The sequence below is a fragment of the Rhipicephalus sanguineus genome, chromosome 9 (assembly GCF_013339695.2).
Source record: "Rhipicephalus sanguineus isolate Rsan-2018 chromosome 9, BIME_Rsan_1.4, whole genome shotgun sequence".
Classification (NCBI taxonomy): Eukaryota; Metazoa; Arthropoda; class Arachnida; order Ixodida; family Ixodidae; genus Rhipicephalus; species Rhipicephalus sanguineus.
In genome coordinates, this window is record NC_051184.2 from 151,312,024 (window position 1) to 151,335,833 (window position 23,810).

The following is a 23,810-nucleotide window of genomic DNA, read 5'->3' on the forward strand; positions in this document are numbered from 1 at the left end:
CGTCTGCCGCAACCGCAGAACTTTCGTTCGCTGTCCTCGCTGCAGCAAGACACTGCCAGCTGAACAAGAGGCATCCGAGCAATCTCATGAATGCGAACAGCATTGTTCCTTGTGTGACCAGCACGATCACTCTCCGACCTCCCCAAACTGTTCGACGAAAACTGTTAGCATACCACGCCGCAACCCAGCTGCCGAAGATTCAGCCAATACACCGCAATACTCTCAGCCCAGCGCAGACGCAGAAGCCTGGCCGTCGCTACCAAGCCCAGCTCAGCACACGTGGAATCATTTCGCGCGACTACAGGACACTAGTCCGTCCCGCTCCCTCAATAGCGACCGCAGCAGTAGTCGCAGCAGAAGTCCCAGACAAGCCCAAGCAGAAGTAGGAATCGAAGACCACCACGACAGAAGAAGCCAAGCTCCCACCGGCCTAAGCCTCCCACTACCACCAGCACGCAGCATAAAGCTTTTCCAGGCCACCACGGAAAACCACAGAAGGCCACAGGCACAGCGTGGGGACCCTCCGGACGATATCAAGGATCCATGCAACCGTCTCCGGGGCAGGCTCCTCACCACCACACAAAGTCATCATATGGGAAGAACGCAACAAAGAATCTTCAACTCACCAGGTGAGCGGCCCAGGCCTCCATACACATCCACACTCCGCAAATACAAATTCGCACACCGACACCCGACAGCTAGTACACGAAATTTCTCTGCAAATTCTTCCTTCTATTATACAACAAGCCATACAGCAGGTACTGCAGCAAGCGTTGGCACCCCTTAATGCACGTTTCACGCAATTAGAAAACGTAGTCGCCTTCACCCAAACGCCCTCCCACATTGGCTAACAACAACGTCTCAAACGTAATACATGGTTCGCCTTTGGCCATTAACCACCCCGCAATGCCTGGTGGTGGCACTCACAACATGATAGAAGTCTGGCATTAGAACTGTCGCGGGCTGCGTAGGAAGAAGACTGCTTTTAATAATTACGTGGCTGAGCATTCTCCCGCAATTATTGCGCTGCAGGAAACCAACGGTGTGCTCATATTAACCGGATAGTTATTTTACGCAGCCTAGTATTGTTGGAAAATGACGCGGTCCCCAGTCACCGCAGCCCCCATGTACGCGTCATAATTTACGGATGTCGTGATCTCGCAGCTACCCAAATAGACGCTGTCTCAATTAACGATGCGCGGACAAAACACGTATGCGTTCGAATGCGACTCCAAAACACCACTCTCATTTTGCTGGCAGCCTACTGGTTACCTAAACAAGATGCAGAACCCTTGCCGGATTACGCCACTTTTCTACGCACGAATACAGGCGACCCCAATATTCATATCGTGGGGGACTTTAACGCACCCCGTTATCAATGGGGCTATTATCCACACACTTCCATAGGTCGCAAGTTATGCAGCTTTATGCAAAGGCAGTGTTTCTCATTGCTCAAAAACACGCTAGAATACACAAGGAGGGGAAACCGCAGAGAACAAGACACTAATCTGGAGATCGGATGGTATAAGGGGCACATTTCCGCAGAATGGCATAACACAGGCGAGGATGGAGGAAGTGACCACTACATCTGCTTTGTCACTTCCGCGGCACGCGTTGATCCTCGAAGGCAATCGGGACGTCGCACAGCGATTGTAATATACTCGATGCCCAAACCTCTCCTCCAACTATACAAGAATGGGCAGAGAACCTCCGCTCCACCACGCACGAATTCAGAAAGGAAGTCACCTGCACTGAAAAGGATGCTTTTATAGCCAGGAATCTGCTAAATTTATGGGACAGCCGCAGAAAGATTGTTCGGAGGCTTCGAAAAAATAAGGCCAACGTACAACACAGGATGAATTGGCAAGGTACAACGGAAACATACAGGCATACGCTGGTGATCTGGCTAGGCGAAAGTGGTAGGAGACGAGCGAAAGCATCAACGGACATCTACACCTCTCGAGACTTTGGCAGATCCTCAAAAACTTGCTTGGTCGCCCGACGGAGCGCCATGCTCTAGCCAATATTCAGCTCACTTTACAAATTGGCGACCATGAACTTCACAAAGCAGTACTTGACACTTTCTATCCGCCAACGCAACTAGAGGAGCTACCCAGTTACACAGGGCTTATCAGTTCGGGAATGGACTCAGTCTTCACTGCGGCAGAGCTATCCACCGCACTCGCATCCATGTTTAGGAACACAGCACCTCGCGCTGACGAAAGCACATATGGCATGTTACGCAACCTCTCAAGTGACCAACAATCCATTCTTTTGGGCTTTTTCAGCGACATCTGGCGCAGTGATGTGTTACCTATTCAATGAAAAATTGCTACCATATGCGTCATTCCCAAGCCGGGCAAAGGGTCGGATTCTTTTTTTAATCTGAGGCCTATATCTCTGACCTCATGTGTTGGCAAGGTCATGGAAAAAATTATTCTTAATAGGTACGAGTGGCACCTTGACAACCACAAGCTACTCCCAGCAACACTTATTGGATTTCGCCGCCATGTTTCGGCTCAGGACGCGGCGCTGCTTATAAAACAGGATGTTTACTCCCAGAGTAGCAGAGTTCAAACATGTACCCTTGTTGGCCTTGATATACATAAAGCATTCGATAACATCAAACACGCTGCTCCATTGGAGAAGGTGTATGACACTCAGCCAAGCCGGTGCTTCGCAGACTACATCCGCAGCTGTTTCAGCGACCGACAAGTTCAAATAGCTATGAATAATTCCACTACAACGAATCATGCGCTAAGACGAGGAACGCCCCAAGGCGCAATACTTTCTCCAACACTCTTTAATGTTGCACTGAAAGATATTCCAACCAAACTAAACTCAATTCTAGGGCTTAAGCATATCATTTATGCGGATGATATCACGCTTCGGTGCACGACAGGTAACACTGGCGAGCAGGAAAACACACTAAAACAAGCAATAAACACCGTTGCGCAGTACCTCGCTGGTCTCGAACTTCAGTGCTCCCCTGGAACATGCGAATACATAGTCGTCCTGAATGACCATACCAAAGCAGCAGCAGAAAGACGACACCTCATCGAGCTTCACGTGCATGGACAACCGATACCAAGAAAACAACATATACATATTTTGGATTTTTATTGGCAACAGGATTGCAGATCAGACGTATAGATGCAACGAACTTAACAACAGATCAGTCAAGTCACGCATATGCTCAAACGAATAGCCAACAAGAATAATGGTGTCAGAGAAGCTGAGCTCCGGCGCATCACAGAAGCCTTAATATATACCAGGATTATGTACGCCTTTCTATACATGCATCTCACAGCGACCCAACTCCGCAAACTCCATCACCTTCTTCAAGGCATCACGCGCGTAACCCTTGGGATACTAAGCTATGCACCAAATGCATTCGTGGATGCGACAGTAATATACAGCAACTTGAGCGAAAGACTAGTAATGTATGAAGAAGGTCAGACAGCCCTTAACCAGGGCCGTCGCTTACTAGAACTTGTGGGACACAATACTGCCAATCTGCCCCCTATAGACCCTTTTCATAAATACGCCACCTCACGGTGGGCTTTTCGTCAGTTTCGCTTGGCAAAGGAGCGTGGGATAGCCAGCGCCATCGTGAGGGCATGGAAAGCGAGCCGTCAAATGCGTGAGTGCTGTGAGGTTTGTGTTGGCGGCTAGTTCTCCTTGTAATCCGCTGAAATCTCACCGTTTGCATGCTTGAACGAGCTCTTAGTACTCTCCGTTGGTCTTTCTGAGGTGCTTCCGATGCACAATGAGCAACATTTTGTACCCTTCAACGGGTTGCACGAGCAGTTTGGCTCGACTGCCACGGTTGCGGGACCGTGACCGCAGCGAACTCGCGTGCGCGCCCGGACCGGGAAAAAAAGGCTCGCCGAAGCTACAAACTACAAACTTCTCACCGAAGCAAAGGAAGGACGTCACTGTCGCGTAACTATATGCGACCGCAAGCGCTGAAAATCCTGGCTGCCGCAAGCCACACCACGCAACTATTTTCCGGATGCCACGCGTTGGGTATATTTGTATGCAGTGGCGTAGCCAGGGGGGGGGGGGGGCACACCGGGCCCATGCCCCCCCCCCCCGAATTTTTTTTGCCATGGCACGCAGAGCACAAAATGACGCTCGACCACATGTGCCGGCCGGCCCTCACTTCAGATCAAGGTGGTGCCCCCCCCCCCCCCCCCGGAAAAATTTCTGCCTACGCCCCTGTTTTTATGTACTAAAAATGTTGACACGTGGCTTACGATATGCGAGTACTGTCGCTACTAAATGAACGGTACGCAAGTTCATTTTTATTTTTCTGGCTGGCCTTACGAACCCTCGCAGTATTTCTGCACAAACAATCTATCGCAATTCACCGCAGGCAGAAACTCGGGAGGAGACTATTCATTCGTAAAAGCAAGGCTGCACATGGCGCTGTGAAATAAGCACGTCCGTTTCTGTAGCGCGTTTACAAAACGGCGCCCTTCCGCACGTCCGTTTGACATCACGTACGGAGAGAGAGCACGTGCGTTTGTTGTTCACGTTTTATCGCGTACCTTATCGCTGTTCTCGTCGCGATATCCTCGATGGTGGCGCATGGGAACGCAGCACGTCTGCACCATTGCAGCGCGCCGTCTCTACGAAAAACGTTGATGACAGTTCACGGTTCGGCGGTGCTGAAATGCAACGCACTGGCGCGTTGCCGAAGCCTGCGTCGTCTGCTGCGGTGCCCTCACAATGGCGGCAGACTGTAGTTCGCGTGCGCGGCGCTAGGGGCGCCCTTTTTCGAAAAGGGTCTATACCACCGCCAGCTCCTCCGTGGGACGCACTTCCTTATATCGACGTTAGACCAATACCAAAACATATGCACATTGAAAGAGATGTTGAAAGACGCCAATCGCGCTGCCGCCGACAGCTTCAAAGTGATCCGACCTCATACCACGCCGATGCCAGCTTTAGAGCCGGCAAAGCAGTCATAGCGACAATGGACCCACGTGGTCAAACAGTCGTAAAACACCATCACGACGTTCCTTCCGCGGCAATAGCAGAAATACTGGCCATAACACAAGCCATCACACGGCATGAGCACGCCTCGCAAGAAATCATGGTCAAGACAGACTCTCAGGCAGCCCTGCGGTCCTTCCTCCAGAACCGACTCCCTCCAAACGTACTGGCTGAGCTCACTACTTATGGGCATCATAATCGTGCTATATTAGTCCACCTGAAATAGACGCCAGGTCACTCTTCTTCCGTGGGCAACTCCCGGACCCATGCTGAGCCTCAATACCCTGGTCTTCACATACCTCCCAGGGTTGGCCTGACACTTATCTGCCGACAGTGGACCACGCAGAGCGCCATAAGGAGCAAAGGAGCCGCCTGAAATACCTCCGAATAGCCCGAAGAGAGCTTCCTAGACCGCCCGAGGCTTTTTCGAGAAATGAAACAGCGCTCTTGAGGCAAGCACAAACACACGCTCTACAGAATGACTTCACACTGCATAGAATACAAGCCCCGAATACACCTCATTGCCAAGTGTGCGGTTCCACACCGACTCTTTGCCACACATACGGGCACTGCCCCAGAGCCAGTACGCCACAACGCCATTCACTCCGCTCTAACATGGGAGGCCTGGATTGCGAATCTGTGCGAAACCACCTCCTTGTGGGCAACTCTCCTTAACCATAGACTAACCATCTTAGGGGAGGTCAGTAAAGCCTCACCCTAGAGCTCAGACCCGAACTTGGGTTTCGAAAATAAAAGTTTTTTCTCTCTCTCTCTCCGAATGTCCTTCCTCAGCATCCGAGATGAACACGCAAGGAGCGCGCGCATCTTCTAGAAGAGGAACACGCGATCGTCTGTGGTGAGTAGTTGTTTTTGCCCAATATTTGTGGTACATACGCGCTATTGCAGTTTTGTGCTGACGCCACGAAATTTTCAAAGCAACGAGGGGTATGGAGCTCCGCTGTAAGATGTTGGGCAGCTTGTACTAGTGGGTTGCGAGGCTGGACTAACAGCAGGGCTTGTGTCCGACTTGGATTATTAGCGAGGTCATAAATAATATGATATCAATTGCCAAGTCATTAATTAGCATGGTATTAATTAGCATGGTCCTAATTAGCAAGGTACTCTCTCTCTCTCTGTTTCTGTCGGTTACTTTCTATTTCTCTCTCTGCGTATTTCTCTCTCTCCATCTTCCGTTTATCTGCTCTGTGCTTGTCTTTTCTTCTCTTCAGAAGGCGCACGCATTGAATAAACACCTACATTGCACATCCGTTGTGTGAACTTCAATAGGCCTGCTGGTCACGTAGCTTATTATCCAAAATTACTAGGCGATACAGAAAATGTACTTTAACAATTCCCGTCTCTCGAATGTATGCCGCCAAGAGAAAACAGTCTTAATTTATAATCAATCCTAAAATGAAGAAGAGGACGAAGAGAGCGCGCGCCGGCAGACTTGTGGCATTGAATGTGGTTCGTAGGCGCAGCTTCATTTTCTAATCACGCACTACGGCGGAACGAAACACTTAAACTGCTCCGCTGTTAATAAGGATAGCGCTTGCTTATTCATAACGACTGAGGAAGTGTGCATACCTGTCGTCCGCAGGGAAGCGGAAAAATTTCGCTTCGCTGCTCTCTTCGGGGTCTCTCATCACTCATCCGCTCAACACGCCTTGTGCCATTTCCTCAGTTTTTCGGACATCTTCGGCCTGTTCGCGCGTACAGAAACAAAAAAAGAAAGATAAATAGGGCAGCTTGCACAAAGTAGCACAAGGCTGGGTCGGCTTGGCTAGGCCTATAGGGCATGTGGTAAAAGCCACTTTCGCATCCCTTGCTACACTATACTATACATGGCTGTGCTTGCTCTTTTTGCTCCTTCTGTCTCTGTTTACTTCTATTTCTTTCTTTCTCTATCTATCAATTTATTTATATTTCTCGCTCTTTCTATGTTTTTTTCTATCTCCTTCTTTCTCTATTCTTTTTTCTCTTCGATTCTCTCCCGTTCTCTCTTTCTTTCTCTTTTTTTCTATTTATTCCCTTTATTTCTCTATAATTCTCTCTTTCTTTCTATCTTATGCTTTACTCTTCCCCTCTTCCTTACGTTCTCCCCTCCTCACATCCCTCCTCCTCACTTTCAATTTCCTTTCCCACCCCCTTGCTATGCTATACCATACAAGGCTATGCTATGCTCTGCTGACGTGCCTGGATAGCCGAGTGGTTACCACGCTTATCTTCGGATCGTGGGTTCGCGGGTTCGAGTCTTGTCTCACCAAGAACTTTTTCTCGCCAAGAATTTCTCTCTTTCTCTTTCTTCCTTTCTCTATATTTGTTTGTCTTTCTCTCTAGCTCTTTCTCGCGCTTTGTGCTCGTTCTCTCGCCCATCAAAGTTATTGCAACCCACGCCATACAAATCAGCGCACGTGTTCTGGGAGCGAAGCAGAAGAGGAAGAGGACGATGATGACAGCACGTGCCGGTTAATGGTGATGATATGTTTCTATCTACGACACACGGCAAACCTCGAAATTAAGAGCCCTGCTGTAAAAAAAAAAAAGATTCTACTTCAGGACACACTAAAAAAACAATCGTGCACTTGCAGGAAGCGAAAGTGGTCGGAGCGAGGAAGAGCGAAGGCGCCGCCCGTTGGAACAACGAATTAACTCGAAGCGACTAAATCAAGTTATAGCACGTCAAAAAACTCATGCCGTACATGGCATGCATGTCATAATTTTCATTTTACCACGTGCACCATGGAGTCATGTCACGCCATCCCGATTTTGGTATACACGAAGACAGGGAAACGGCCGCGAGCGCACCATCAGCGCAGCGTGTAAGTCATGTCGTACATGACATGCGTGTAATGATTTACATGTTACCACCTGCATTAATATTCGTCATCGAGCCACGTCACGTCATGTCAGTTTTGGTATATAGCAAGCTAGCAAAACGGCTGTGAGCCCATCATGAGTGCAGCATGCAAGCCATGCCGTACATGACATGCATGGAATAACAGACAGCTGAGCTTGTTAACTGGCAAGTATTCATCCTAAAAACTTCCTTCTTGTGTCCTTGTGTGCACGTCCTGTCTTTTAGAATGAATCACGTGCATGTTATGATTTCTGTGTTGTCACCTCTTATTTGTGTTCGTCATGCGGAAATGTCACTGCTTACAAATTTTCATACATACCATTTTATCGGGACAGCCGCGAGAGCAGCGTTCATGACATGCATGTCATGATTTACATGCTGTGACCTGCCATTTAGGATTATCATAAACTCATGTCGCACCATACCAGTTTTTGAGTACATCCTATTACCGAACACTGGTTTGAACAGTGGAACTTGAGCAGTCCCGCTGCTCAATGTAGTGCTAGCTGTGAACGAACAGGCTCCGGTGCATACCGTTTTGATCCTATTAATGGAACGGCCACGAGAGCACACGAAACCACTGTGGTGGCTGCACGGTAGCGCGTCCTCTTTCACTGCGGTAGGTACCAGGATCGATTCCATGTGCCGACCGGTAACCCACCGGTTTTTCCTAAAGGGTAGAGGAGTACACCGACCTGGCGCTCGGTTGTTCTTGGGTACTCATCTCATCATCATCATCATCAGCTTGTCTACGCCCACTGCAGGGCAAAGGCCTCTCCCATGTTCCGCCAATCAACCCGGTCCTGTGCCTTCTGCTGCCACGTTATACCTGCAAACTTCTTAATCTCATCTACCCACCTAATTTTCTGTCTCCCCCTCACGCGTTTGCCACCTCTTGGAATCCAGTCAGTTACCCTTAATGACCACCGGTTATCCTGCTGACGTGCTACGTGCCCGGCCCATATCCATTTCTCATAAGGTTCTGTAAAGGCCCCTGGGCGCGCCTTAACCTATTACAGCCTTGGTGAAATAGTCGAGCATGCGCCGCTGGTGTGGGAGGCAGTCTTGCTGCCGCCGGGTTCCTATACCGGTAAATTCTTACGGCCTGCTGCACTTCTGGCCTATATGTATGTCATCTTTCGCATACTACGATCTAAAGAAGATGACATTTACGGGCTCGTTTTTCTTTGTTAGACACAAAATAGTGAGACCTAACAGAGAATATAGCCAAGGAAAGTATAGGGGATGTCATTTGTAATATTTGGGATATAGATGTGAAGAAAGTAAAGTGGAAGAAAGGGACCGAACCTGCGACCTTCCAATAACGGGTCCGATGCTCTACCAGTGAGATACTCCGTCCACAATATAAGGTATATATGTGCATTTAAGCCTAGGAGTGTTAGTCAGCGCCGATCGCAGCCATGGCGGCGAGTGTGGAACACTCTTTTTCTGTATTTTGGATTCACGAAGCACGTGATCTTTTTACGAGCTGGCAGCTGGCCAGCTCGTAAAAGCATCGGACGCGTTATTGGAAGGTCGCAGGTTCGGTCCCTGCCGGCGGAAAGTTATCATTTCCTCCACCTTACTTTCTTCACATCTATATCCCAATTATTACAAATGAGATCCCCTATACTTTCCTTGACATTATTGTCTGTTAGTTCTCAATAATATCATGCTACGACCTGTCACTTATGTACGCCACGCACTCATGTCACATCGTAGAAATTTTGGCACATATCCAGCTAACAGAAAGGCCACATCTAGTTAACGACAGGGCACAAGGCCTTGAGCGGCTAGATAGATAGATAGATAGATAGATAGATAGATAGATAGATAGATAGATAGATAGATAGATAGATAGATAGATAGATAGATAGATAGATAGATAGATAGATAGATAGATGCGCTCAAAGTGGCAAGAGTTTTCTAAACAATGCTTCGCATTGAAAAATTAAATTGCCAATCACGCATTTTATTTCAACACATAATATTCTCTTATTAGAATACATATTCAGTGCGCCATCCAGACATGGAAAGTACCGATATGTCGAACAAATTACGGGACGCAAATGCTAAAACACAATCTTCCGGAGTTACTAAACTTGTTTAGCAACAAAACATTGCACCGGAGAGATCATCTACAAAAAAATCTGCGTAGCTTTTTTTCAAATGTTGACGGTTAATTGTAGTCATAGTTTTGCAATTGTTCTTCCCTGATATTTCTAACGCTTGTTTTGATACAATTTTTTATGTTCTTTAAGCACCATTGTCATTTCCTAAATCTAACGCACACATTGTCTCGTTTGCCCCTGTTGAATTTCAACACTGGTTCCTCCAGTTACGAATGTTTTTTTACGAATTTTTTCTGATACCAAGTGTTGTAGTGTGTGATTACATAATATTTTCAATGAAAATGCATTGTATTATTCCTAAATGTTTTCTATCTTCCATCACTTTAATTTATTTCATTGGTGTTTCTCTGCCTTGTTTATGTACACTGTTTAATAGCCTGTCACTTTGTGTTTCCCATTGTCATTTTGTTTAGTGATTATGTTCAGCACAGTCTGCTGTAAACGCGCCGAAGTGTACATTTTGGGGGGCCGGAGCTGTTCAAGCTGCTCGTCAGGTTTTTCTCCCTGCCTCCCTCATCTTATGCTTGATGAAAAATAAAGGACCTATTATTATTATTGTATGCAGCGGAAGCAACGAAAGTAGCATTGGCAGGCAGGGCGTAGCCATAGCGGAAACTGCTGGCAGGTACGAGCCACCAGATGGCGAGGGGCTTCGGAGCGTGCCGATCTTCGTCCTCACAATCGCCCCCGGTATTGAGACGCAGCCATCCTGGCGACCTAGGAAACGGTCAGCGGAACATGGCTTGAACCGGTCAATGTGCACTGACTCTCGCCAGCGACGACGGAGGTCGGAAGATGGCGATATTGGTTCGACCACGCAACAAGAGGTGGTTGTGCAAACGCGCGGTAGGGCCCTTGGTACTTCTGAAGAAGCTTAGATGAAAGGCCAGGAGCAGCAACAGACGCCACACAAGGGAGTCGGTGGCCAATGAGTCACGCGGTCGTTTTCAGTTATGACGCTGTTTTAGGGGCGAAGCTCCTTATAGCGGCACCCGTTCGTCCCGTAGTAGTGTGTAACCAGTCCTAAAAAACGGAGGGGGCGTGCACACATGAAGGCTCCCTAAAGACAATGCGCTGCGACAGTACGTGATATGTATCGCCCTCTCCTCTCCTACGTTTCCCCCTCTTTCTCCTCTCCGCGTCGGCGGTTGTAGAGTCGCTTTTGCGGTCCACCTTGTACAGGCGCATCCAAGGAGAGTGTAGCGACAAGTTTTGGTAGCTGGCCGTACACTATCTCGTATTGGGTGGTTCCTGTGTGTGCACGGGAGTGAGCCGTGTCAGAAGTCGAAAAGCTTTATTGTCAGATATGGCACTGCTTATAAAGGGCACACACAAAAGGAGGCATGCGCAGTAGGTGCCTATCTATGACGCGTGTACATGACGAAGCCTCTAGTTACATCTTCCTTTTTCTTTCTTTTTTTTTTTTGAGAAGTTTCAACATAAGGTAACAACAGTAAGATAAAGGAAAAAAAAGAACAATGTTAGAAGTGAGCCTATACATTTGACAAGGGGCTATCACTGTCGTCTTTCCGGTAGGGGATACCGTTGTGGGGCTCTACGGACGCGGTCACTCCTGCGAATTGAGTCTGGTTCTGTCAGTGCCGTCGCAGGGCCAGGCTAAGATTGCGCCGGCGAGCGGGTCGTAGGGCCGGCCTGCGGTTGCCTTTCGGTCAGATGCTCCCTGGCACGCCTCAGCTGTTGTCCGCTGTGTGTGGCTAGATTGTACGACCTTGGTGGACCTGCAGATCCAAGAACCACTGCTGGGGACCAGGTTCTGCGTGTAGTGTTGTATACAGATACTGGCGAACCACTGAGAAGTGCTGGCTGGTGCTTGGCAGTCCTGTTGTAGAAGGTCCGTTGTTTTTCCCGTATGTCTTGAAGGCGGTTGCGAACGGACTCTGGTGGCACAGTCTGAGGCTCCAGGTGCTGGGGAAGGACTGGCAGTCGAGTTTTAGTTTGACGTCCCATCAACCGCTGAACAGGCGACTTCAAGTGTTCGTCCCTGGGAATATTTCTCCACTCCAGGAGGGCGCTGTAAAAATCAAATGTTGCAAAAGGACATTTCTTTAGCAACTTTTTCGCCTCTTGCATTGCACGCTCCGCCATGCCGTTACCGCGGGAGTAATATGGACTAGACGTCACATGGAGGATTCCTAGGTGTGACAGGAAAGACCGGAAGCAAGCACTGTTAAAAGGTGGTCCATTATCGCTGCACAGCTTTGTCGGAATGCCGTGAGTCGCAAAAGCGAGCATGCACGCGTTGTTTACGGCTTCAGCTCAAGCACAAAATGGCCAGAAACGAGGGACAAACTGTCGCATGCCCAGCGCCCTTACTGGCGCTACCGCGACGAGCTGCACGTCGAGGATGGTCTGCTACTCAGGAGCAACAAAATCGTCGTTCCTCCAGCCAAGCGACCGGAGGTACTCCGCTTGCTACACGCTGCCCATGGAGGGGAAGAAAAAATGAAGATGAGAGCCACACAGGTAATGTACTGGCCCGGAATGAACGCGGACATTTCGGTCCTAGCTAAGTCATGTGCAGCTTGCCAAAAGTACAAGCGCAGAAATACCCGCCTACCAATGCTGAGCCACGAGATACCAAGTCTGCCGTGGCAAGTCGTAGCCCTTGGTATTTTCTACCACAATGACCAGACATACCTAATCCTGGTTGATTTCTACTCGTTCTTTTTCGAGATTCAACACCTACGTCAATCAACAGACGAAGCCTCTAGTTACACTGTGGAACTATGCGACACCGTGTTAACTGAGTATGCAGCCGCTTTGGGATGCTCTTCCCAATCGGCCTCACCGGGCTTGCTCTTTAGGTACGGTGCGAGTCGAGCTTGTATGGCCTGGTTCGACCTCTCTGTCAGGGCGTTTGCTTGTGAGCGGTAGGCAGCCGCGAAATGTTGCCCAACTCTCGCTAGACGAAGATAGGTACGGAGCTGGCGGCTACGGAAAGTGGTCGACCTGTCGGAGATTAGTTTCTTAGGAAGGCTGTGTCTCCATTCGAAGCGCTCCCGTAGAAAGCTTGTGACGCAGCTTGCGCCAAGGGAAGGCACAACAGGGACCTCTATATACCTTGAGAAGTAGGCCACAGAGACTAAAAATCTACTGCCCGCTGCCTATGTTGGAAATGGCCCGACATGGTCTACTTCCACAAAGTGGGAAATTGTCTCCGGATGCGTAACAGGTGTAAGGAATTCAGGTTGACGCCCAGAACGCTGTTTGTGCTGTTGTACACCCTACGGTTTGCGACGTACGAAGGCACATTACTGTCCATTCTTGGCCACCAAAAGCGCTCTTGTGCTTTGCGCAAGGTTGCTCGATCGCTCATGTGGCCTCCTTCGATGTACTGGGAATAGCACGCCGAATACTTGAACTTAGGGAGGTAGGAATGACCAGAAAGAGGCGGTCGTCTTGCTTATCGAGCCAACGACGACGATACAGCGTACTTTCGCGCAAAGCAGACCTGGCGTTGCGCCGCGTATCGGCTACGGCATTCATAATGGACATGAAATCTTTGTCTACGCTTTGGGTGTTCGAAGCTTCTTGCTGGGAAAACATGAGCCAGACTTCGAGGTTTTGGTGGGAGTCTTCCTCTGTTTGGTTTCGCGATAAGTTGTTCACAACCTGTTTTCGTGTTCCTAGTCGCTGACGGATGTTCTAAGCGTAGTCTTGGAGGCGATGCAAACATGTCTTTCAGGTGTTGTTTTGCGAACAGCCACGCAACAGTGGAGTCATCTGTTACAACAGTGAATTGTCGCCAACAAGTAGTGACCAAACTCTTCGCCAACGCTCCCAACGACAGCCAGGCGCTCTAGTTCGTTGGACAGGTAATGCCACTCCGCACCTGATAGATTCCAGCTAGCGTAGACAGCGGCGTGCTCACGTCCGTGCCGGTCACGCTGTATCAGAATGGCTCCTATGCCAACCAGACTTGTATCGGTGTGTACCTTTTTCGTCCACTCTTCACTGAAATTGCACAAAACATGGCTATGTATGAACTGATGTTTGAGGGTATGGAAGATATCGTCCTGCGATGGTCCCCTTTAAAAATGAGCTCCTTTTTTAGCAGGTCCGTGAACAGTGCACCTGCTGATGCAAAGTTGGGGACACACTTGCGCAAGTACGACACGATTCCGAAGAATACCTGCTTAATGAAGGTTGGCACGGGATAGTTGGTTACAGCTTGAATTCTTTCAGGAAAGGGCAGCACGGCTTCCTACCGGAGATAAGTTATTTTTGTCATGCCAAACTGACATTTTTCACTGTTAAGGCAAAATCCGGCGTCTTGTAACCTCATCAGAACTTTGTCAATATTTCGCAGATGTTCTTCTGTTCCTCCCGTAGCAAGGATAACAAGAAATATATATGCATTGAGGAGTGCTGTTTCTTGGGCGAGTTGGAAATTCATACTTGGAAGGGTAGCGCTAGTAGACACGGACTAGAGGAAGACACACGGACACACAGACGGAAGCGCTCTAGCAACTGGTTTTTTATTGAAGATCAGGTTCACCGCAGGTTCACCGGATGGTGAACCTGCCTCCGCAGCCAGGAAAAAGGAGAAGGTGGCAGTGATCCCCTACATACACAAGATCTCGCACAGGCTGAAAAAAGTAGCGAGTCAGGTGGGCGTAAAGGTGGTTTTTTCAGCACCCGATAAGCTAAGCCGCCTGTGTAAGCTCACCGATCCTGCCACTGAAAAGCCGGAAGGGTGCCAGAAAAAGCACCAAAGTCCTTTCGTGCCATGCGCAGCAGGCGTAGTATACAGTTTACCACTGACATGTGGCGGGATATACATCGGCCAAACAGGCCGTTGTATCAATGATCGGCTACGGCAGCACAAACAAAACGTTGCTCGATACAGGGATGGGCACCTGTCCACACATTGCAATGATTGTGGTTGTTCACCTGTTTATTCAAATTGTATCATAATCAGACGCCACAAAGATAAGTGCACTCGAGAAATCATCGAAGCAAAGACCATAATCAAAGAAGGGGCGAAATGTGTCAGCACACCGTCGATAGTGTTGTCAGAAAAAGAAATTATGTTCCTCAATTCGTCACTGCGCTGAAATTGTCACGTGGCCATAAAAGCGATGTATATATGTAGGGCGGATCTTCAATAAAAAACCAGTTGCTAGAGCGCTTCCGTCTGTGTGTCCGTGTGTCTTCCTCTAGTCCGTGTCTACTAGCGCTACCCTTCCAAGTATATGGATTGAGCTTACTGACTCAGAACTGTCGCTAATGCGTAGAAGAAGCAATATTGCGAATTGTGCCGAAATGTCGACTTTGCCACGATCTTTGCTAGGTTGATCGCTATAGGCGTTGTGTCGGTCCTTCTGACGTCGCTAAGCGCCTTCAGTTTCAACGAACATTATGAATAGTCGCAACTTGAGCCATTTTTTTCTAGAACTTCTCGGCCTAGTTTATTTACTTTCATGGCGTCCTGTATCCTCAAACTCCTAATGGCAGAAATATAACAAGAAGATGAAAGCAACATTGCTTCCTTCTTTTTTTTATATATTCAGGTTACTATATGTTTTCATCTCCATTATCCATTAATTTGCCTCTTTATTCGCGCTCCTCTTCCTCTGGTGAATACGTCTACACCTTTTCATCTCCATCCTCATTTCTTCGCAAAACCGCTTTCAACCAACCTGCCTCAGCGGAGCCCTTTATATATAGCCTGTCTCTCCTCCTCCTCTGTGGATGCCATTGTAGAAGGCCGCAGAGAAAGTGAGAGAGCAGCGGGAGGGACGATTTCCCTAATAAATCAATGACAGGGCCCCAGCGCACGTTGGGCCATCTATCAAAGGAGCGTACCGTGATGCGAGGAACAGAAAATAAGAAGTAGAAAAGAAGAGTGGCTGTAGAATAAGAGGCGCGCCAGTAAGGGAATAGCGGGGGAGCCTCGGCAAGAGGGGAACATTTCCCCTCGGCTCGTTTCCCTTCAGCGGGCGGGGAAAAAAAGCATTGCGGGCCCGCTGTCGTTAACTGTCACAGGAAGCGTGATTAGTGGCAGCTCCTAGTGGCTTGCCGTATGGATGGGAGTATGGTCGCCGTGGCGCGAAGGCTAGAGGTGTGTTGGCGTACTCTGCCATCCATTCTGGCACTTCGCGGCTCCCTTAATTTTTATTTCCGTCCTGGCACATTTCTCCGGGTTTCTACCTGTTCTCCCTGAACTCCTTCCCTGCCACCAGTATTGCGTTAGTCAGTGTGCCCAGCAAGTGAGCCACGGGCACCTCCGTCAACCTGTCATCTCGGTGGCACTGGTGAATGCGGTGATTATTTCTGCGACACCATCTGCCGGCACCGAGTACCCGAGGTGTGCATGTTCGTGCTCTCAGAGCAACGTTCGTGATTCGCGAAATGTATTAGCACTGAAAAAGCTCACACCTACATTATGGCATGACAAATTATTTATTTATTTATTTGTTTATTTATTTATTTACATAAATGATCCTGCCCATTATGATGCAATGCAAAACTAAACAACGTTTATAAAGAAATGCATTGAACTATCCGTCAACCAAATATTGTTGGACCACTACTCAGCAACAAAAGGATACTTCTGGAGGAGCAGTAATGAAAAGATAACACTAATAAAAATTTGAAATTCTCACCTTAAATTTAATTTAGACCACCATGCATAGAGCATGGTAGTGCAGATACAATTCAAAGACATGATCTGTGCTCTAGAACGTCCAAAATGTTCGAAAATCACAGTGTGTTTTGTGTCCACATTTGGCTAATAAAAACGTGAACTGTTCTTCAACAAGTGGTTGTTGTAGTTGCTCTTATAACATTAACTAGGCAGCTTGTTGGGTCTGGTGGCGTCCCTCATAATGATATCTTGGTTTTGGGACGTTAAACCCCAGCAATTAATATTATTTGTGTTTGGGATACTGTCAGGAAAGAAGCATGCTTTAAACGCTGTCATGTTGCAAAAGCAACATGACAGCGTTTTCATGCTTTTTTTTCTATTTCGTTTACTGGTATTCTCATTGGCACATCCACTCGTGTTCAGATCATTGTAGCCGTTTATGAACTTAGCAGGCTCACTCACCTAATCTTTTCTTCGCGTGGCTAACAATGGATGCAGTCTTCGAAGATAGAAACTACATACTTCATAAATAAGAGGACGAAATGAAATTACACTTTGACTAGCACATGAGTGCAGATTTCTTTCTCAATTGTTAAGCAGTGTAATCATCTGAAATACGTAATCTGCAAATTTCCATTGCTTCATTATGTAGTCTGCCAAAACATGCCTACCGAAAAATCTTATATGTCACATATACAATTATGTAGTATGATCATACGAGAACACAAATCAGTTGTATGTGATAATACAAGATTATCGGACATGGGGCACACTCGGCATATCGAAATTTTCGCTAGAGATATGATTCCAATTTTATGGTGCTTTCTAAATGAATGTCAACAGTGATGGAAGCGACTTTTCGATTTTTGTAGCAGATCATGGAGCAGAAAAAAGTGTGCTTCGGAGCTACCATAAGTATTTCCGGAGCAGAAAGAAGGCTTGTTTGGAGCAGCTATTGGTGTCTTTGGAGCAGATGGTAAAATATTCTAGACGACTCCTGGAGGTTAAAGCATTACTTAGGCATCTCACAAATATTAATATTTATTATTAAACATTGCACATACAATAATCATTTCAAATTGCAAGCAACAAATAATGAAGCAGACGGATAGTCATTGAACACAAAGTAAGATGAGCAACATATATTTAAGATACCAGTACATGTGGCAGAAATGATATAAAAGCGATAAAGCTGAACGCCAATTTACAAAAGTAGCCACAATCACATGCAACTATTGCCACACAGCAGTTTATAATCAGTACGAGCTCAATACGTTATTTTCATATTTCGCCAAAATAGCCAGCATTGTAAAATTTCAAAAATAAAATAAGCTAAATGAGCTATACAATTAAACGACCAGTTCTTGTGGCATAGATAAGGTCAAAGCTGATGATGTGGTAAACGTAATCAGCAGAGACCGGATTTTAGGCAAATGCCCATTTTTTCCTTGCGCTCGTATCGCCCCATTTTGATATATGAGCATGAATTAGAGCTTAAGAAGGGCTCCTATAGTGTTTTTATAGTGCCTATAAATGCCTATTTTTGGTGTTTGTGCCTAAATGCCTATAAGTGCCTATAAATGCCTATAGTCAATATCGGGGCCTAAATAAACACTACTTAGCCTCAAGGTTTGCCTTCGAGTGCATTGTGAGACCATTATTCATGTTACCACGCAACACTGACTGTTCTGAGCTCTACTGGGTTCAATATAGTCTTCTAGTTCAGCCAACTCCCAGAAAACAACCGCTATAGGCAGCAGTGAACATACGGCGAGCATACGTCACCGCACTGACATGGCGCGAGCGGTTGGCGAACGCTAGAGCGCAGAGAGCCGCCAGGGGAAAGGAGAGCAAACACTAAAGAAGAAAAATGTGATGTATTTAATTTTAAGGTGTTCACCGCAAGAGAAAAAGTTGGCTCTACGTGAGTCAACAAAACCAATAGGAAGCATCCCTCCCTTCTGGTCATGCCCTTCTGGTCATGCCCTTCTCAGTCATGTCGAGTAGATTACATCCAGGAGTGTGTTAATCCACCAGTAGACACTTCACTCTCTGTGCTAGAGAATAGACCGAGTGACCATGTTCTGCAAACCGCATGGGACAAAGGACAGTTGCCCGGATATATGTTCCCCCGGAATTGCCCGGATATATTGTCGGCGCATTTGTGCCATCATAAACAACATTTCTTTATTTCCTGTTGTAGACACAGGTCGCTCACGACTTCGCTTGAAATTATTTGCATTCATTTAAATATTCATTGTGCCTATATTTACGAATTTGAAAGCGTAAAATGTTGTTTTGCCCGCCTATTTTCGGCGCCTAACACGCGCTTTTTTATTGCCTAAAAAACCGGCCTCTAGTAATCAGTCATACATCAAAGTCATCACAGCAGCAGTTAGTAATTAGTATGACATTGAACTAATCTAGCACACATTAAACCAAAATAGTCCGTTTGTCAGGTACAATTATACAGCTAAATCAGATATAATGACAATGCCAGTATGTGTAGCATTGTCAATATGCTACTATACAGCTAGTATACAGGCTGCATACTAGATGATAGTACACAGTTTGTTTTTGTTTTCGTTTACGCTTGCTGAATGGTCACATGGTCATAGTTGACTGTTTTCAGTTTCCCAGCGCCATTTTGGAGCAGGTTCAGAGCAGTTTCTAACAAATAATATACTTTGGAGCAGCATGGAGCTGCATTTCGCTTTTGGAGCAGTTTGGAGCAATTGGAGCAGCACTTCCATCACTGCGTCAATAGAGTATAATTTTGTGAACTGCTCTCAGGCGCAGTTTGGTGGGTGATTTAACGCGATAGTGTTAAAGAGCTCCTTTCGCAAAAATTCTGATATCGGTGTCGGTTTCGGCGTCGTTGGTTGTGAGCGAAAAATCATCTTGTCTATGACCGAAAAATGAAGAAAGATGCAAATAAAATAAATAATAAAGCACCTTAGGTTAGAGTGACAATCAAACCCAGGCTGTCTGCGTGTTAAACCGGTGCTCTACCGCAGAGTTATGCTATTGCTTGGAACTGCTTCCGAAAAAAACATTATATGAATGTCATGCAGTGGAAGGAGTCTCCTTAACGCATGTAATATTAAGCGGCAGAACCGTAGAATAGCGCCAGGCGTTAAAGAATGTGAATTGAGCAAAGATTGGGTGTCTTAAAGGCCCTCCCACCCATTACAAAGCGCTCAGACAGACTTGATCATCATCGGCTGCAAAAGCATCAACAAAGTGAGCATCTGCGTAAGTTCACGTGTTGCCCTACGGACGCATAGTGGGCCCTTCGCTGATTCGCAAAAGGAAGACTTATGGCGTAGTGGGCACTTAACAACTGTACTTGCAGTAGGCATTCTAGAATGGTTCGAAACGGCTAACGTTGCGCGCACAGCCATTCGTTTCCTTTCGGTACGGTTGAGGCATGCACCGAGAACCGAATCCGAGCTAGCAATTGGGAAGGCGATGTGAACGGGGCCCGATTACGCTATCGCGTTCTACTCTTGAAGGCGAATCTCAAGCGTCCTCCAAGTCTTCTTTTTTGTTTTTTGCCAACAAAATATAACAATTTTCAGGCTAAAATTTGAAGAAATTTGATTAGTGCGAGGAAAGAGCACAACTAGCTAATAAACATTTTATGTAGACTCAATATTTCATACAAAATATGTCTCACTTTGACATATGTACCGATTTGGAAGAAGTGTATCGCTTGCGTAGAGCTTATCGCATTTACACGAATAATACCAACACCGTATACTGAGAAAGGAATGCATTTGAGACATTATTTGTAGCTTTTTACTCTATTGTAGTAATTATGGCATAAATGGAATGCAGTTCAAGCGGAAAAAATAACAACACTCCGTTGGTTGGGGCCGAAACTACAACCTTCGGAGTAAGCGTCCCATGCTCTACGAACTTATTTATTTATTTATTTGAACATACTGTTAACCCACATTTGTGAGTCATGACAGACAGTGAATACGTAAAATAACAATTGATATATGAAAACACTCAAGTAGCATCAAACGTCAACAACAATAACAAAAGACATCTACGACAGTGGTCGTTTCGACGTCCACATTGTTGTGGATTTCCTTACTTTTAATTGTAGGAGTGTTAGTCAGCGTGACTCAAGCCGTGGCTGTGTGTGTGAAACAATCTTCTTTTACAAGTTGGCGTCACAAGCACAGGATCGTGCGATGTTTTAACCCTGTGGCGCTTTACATGGTATCAGCTGGTTGCTAACGCAGGCTGATTTTGGTTATACGCTATGATGTTATGCTCTACGTAGACGATAATACAATAGTAATTTCTGTGGTTGTACATGCCAAAATCATGGTATGCTTATGAGGCACGCCGTAGTTGAGGGACCTGCAATTTAGGCCATCTAGTGTTCTTTATCGGGCACTGGCACCGCACAGTAGACAAGCCTGTGGTATTTTGCCTCAATCGAAATCGGGTCAGCACCGTAACCACTGTAGCACCGCGCCACTGTGGACTTCACCACTGTACACTGTAACCCTGGGTACACAGGGTACAGCGTACACTGTCACCCTGTAACCCCTGTGCATAGTAACCACTGTAGCACTGTAGCATCATCGTAGACGACCTCGCAACCACTGTAGCACCGTGTGGATCCTACGTAGACGAATTGAGTTCTCTGATATTGCTACCGGCTGCATCATAACAGTACCGAAATAGAATTACTTTTTTCACAGGGGAAATGGAGGGATAGCACGCGTTTTCTGTTGCTTTCTTTTGGCAAGAGAAAGCGAGTTCTTCGCATTTCTGGCTGCAGCGGCAGTAGTGCTCGCGCATTCCTTTCTGCTCGTACAGAATTCGGGCGCATCTACTGGACCAACCTGTACGCGTCATCAAGCGAGCTATCTCATCACCCAAGATCTTCACTGAAGACCATCAGTTGGCGCTGGCTTGTTCCTGCATCGCTACTGCCGTCGGCCATTGTTGGCACATTATCGGTGAACTGGACAGAAATTTATTTCAGTGCTCACAATTGAAAAAAAGTGTACAATGTTGCCTGGTGTGCTTGCTCACAACCGATCAGCTGACACATTCGGGGTCATTCTAGCTAGCTGTGTGACAGCTGACTACAATGCAGACAGTTCATTGCAAGAGAAAGCACATCTACTTGAGGTGTAAGCTACAGGCAGCCAAAATCACCAGGCATGGCTGGGAGGTCAGAGCATGCCAAACCCCCGCCTTCACCTGGCACAACCGCCTATACCATAAATTCATAGGGCTGTCGTGCTCTCTTTCATAAAGGACATCCATGTACAAGCAATAGACGGGGAAGTACTGGTGCCCCCTGTGGGACAAAAAAAAAGAGGAAGTCTGTGAGAGAACAAATAATGAAGGAGGAATGGGGAATGTGAATTTGACAAATAAGTTTAAACGTATCATTGGTGTCGATTTATCAACATTTGCATGTCGGTGGTGCTGATTGATGAAAGCGATTATTTATGTATATAAACATGTGTAAGGCTCCGTCGATGGTTTAAGGTGAGCAGGATATATATTCAAAATCAGTGCCGCTGACGCAGTTGTGTGCGTCCGTCCACGAAATGTCTCCGGTGACGTCACATGAGACTCGATTGACGCAAAGGACCCAACGGGCATCTCTATACAAGCTTCGCAGGGCAGAGTGCCGCGACGTCCACACGCCGCATCTTCCTTTCACTTCACGTCCCATTATTCCTCCTCTTTTATTTTTCTTTTGCTTTCTGCAGTCAGCGTGCGCTGTGAACACGTTGGAGCTAGAGTTACGGAGTGGCAGTGGAGCTGTTTGTTCAGTAGATTATCGCACTCATCCTCCTGCTGATCGCGGGCTCCCGTGTACTGTTCGCAATAGCGCACGATTACGCAACGCCACTGTGATATACGAAAGCAAAGAGCGCGATATTTTGAAATTATTTGTAAAGGAACTCAGCCAGATAGCGTTCAAAAAAACTAGAACGACTATACTTAATCCGCATGATAGTTTGGGTCCACGATGCATGATAAGTAGGCAGTGTACAGTAAAAGAGCACAACGCGATCGGGCCACTCTCTTTTTATACAGTTGAAACACGCAATCAATTATTTGCTTTTTTGAAAAAAAAAACGCAGAAACACGCACTTTCGAAGGCTATAGAGATGTCTGTGGCTAAAACGAGTCAAGGAAAACAGTACAGTGCTGCCAGGCAGAAATGTTGTTTCACTATCTGATGCGTGTTTATAATCGCAGTGGTAAATCAAATTGAGGTGTATTGCAGTCCAACGTTAGTTTAGAGGTCCTGGGTAGGAAAGAACGGCACGCCAGCTTTTAGAAGCGTTTTCCTTTAACTCAGCAATGTGCATCCTCGTGCTAGTTGGCAATCCATTGATGCCACTTTAGAGCGAACTTCATAGAGGAGGAACGGAAAATTGCGACACACACAAGCTCTAACTTCCAACTGAATATTTATTGTTCTGACACATATTCATGAGGGTAACCGCGCGCCCGCGCCACTTGGCTTCCACAAATTACGATATCCTAAAGTGATAACTATTCAGCTTACAAGATAAAAAGCATCAGTTACATGCAAACCAAAAACTTGTACATAATTCATCTGGCACTATCACGTGTTGCACCTAGAAAGCAGTTTTCTTTCCTTGAAAGTGCAGTGTACGGCACAGTGATGCACTGGTGATCATCCTCAGCCATTTCTGCTGCTTCGGCTGTTTCTTGTGTTCTTTGGTCGGCACGGAGCGTAGAACAGGGCACACTTTTCAAATTCAGCCGCACATCCACGGCTTCGGCAATGCGTCGTCACGTGACCCTGTAAACCAACCCGGACACTATACGAGTGCTCCCTGGGGTGGTCGTTCAGGCAATGCTCGGTTTGTCCCACATACCTGCTGTCGCATGTTAAAGGAAACAAATAAACAACACCTTCTTTGCATTCTGCAAAGGGTGCACGGTGCTTAGTGGAACACGTGTGTTTTTCTTTGGCAGTTGGGCATGTCATTTTACAACTGATTTTATTGAAGGCAGATCCACAGATTTATGTATCCACAAGCTGCGCAGGCGCACAGTCAAAACGACCAATCGACATAAAATATCAAACAAGGCGCGAAAGAAATTGAATTTCTGCATCGTACAGCGCAATATGTCGCTTACACACTCCTCACCTGCTTTTCTGATTAAAAATGCTTCCAACATT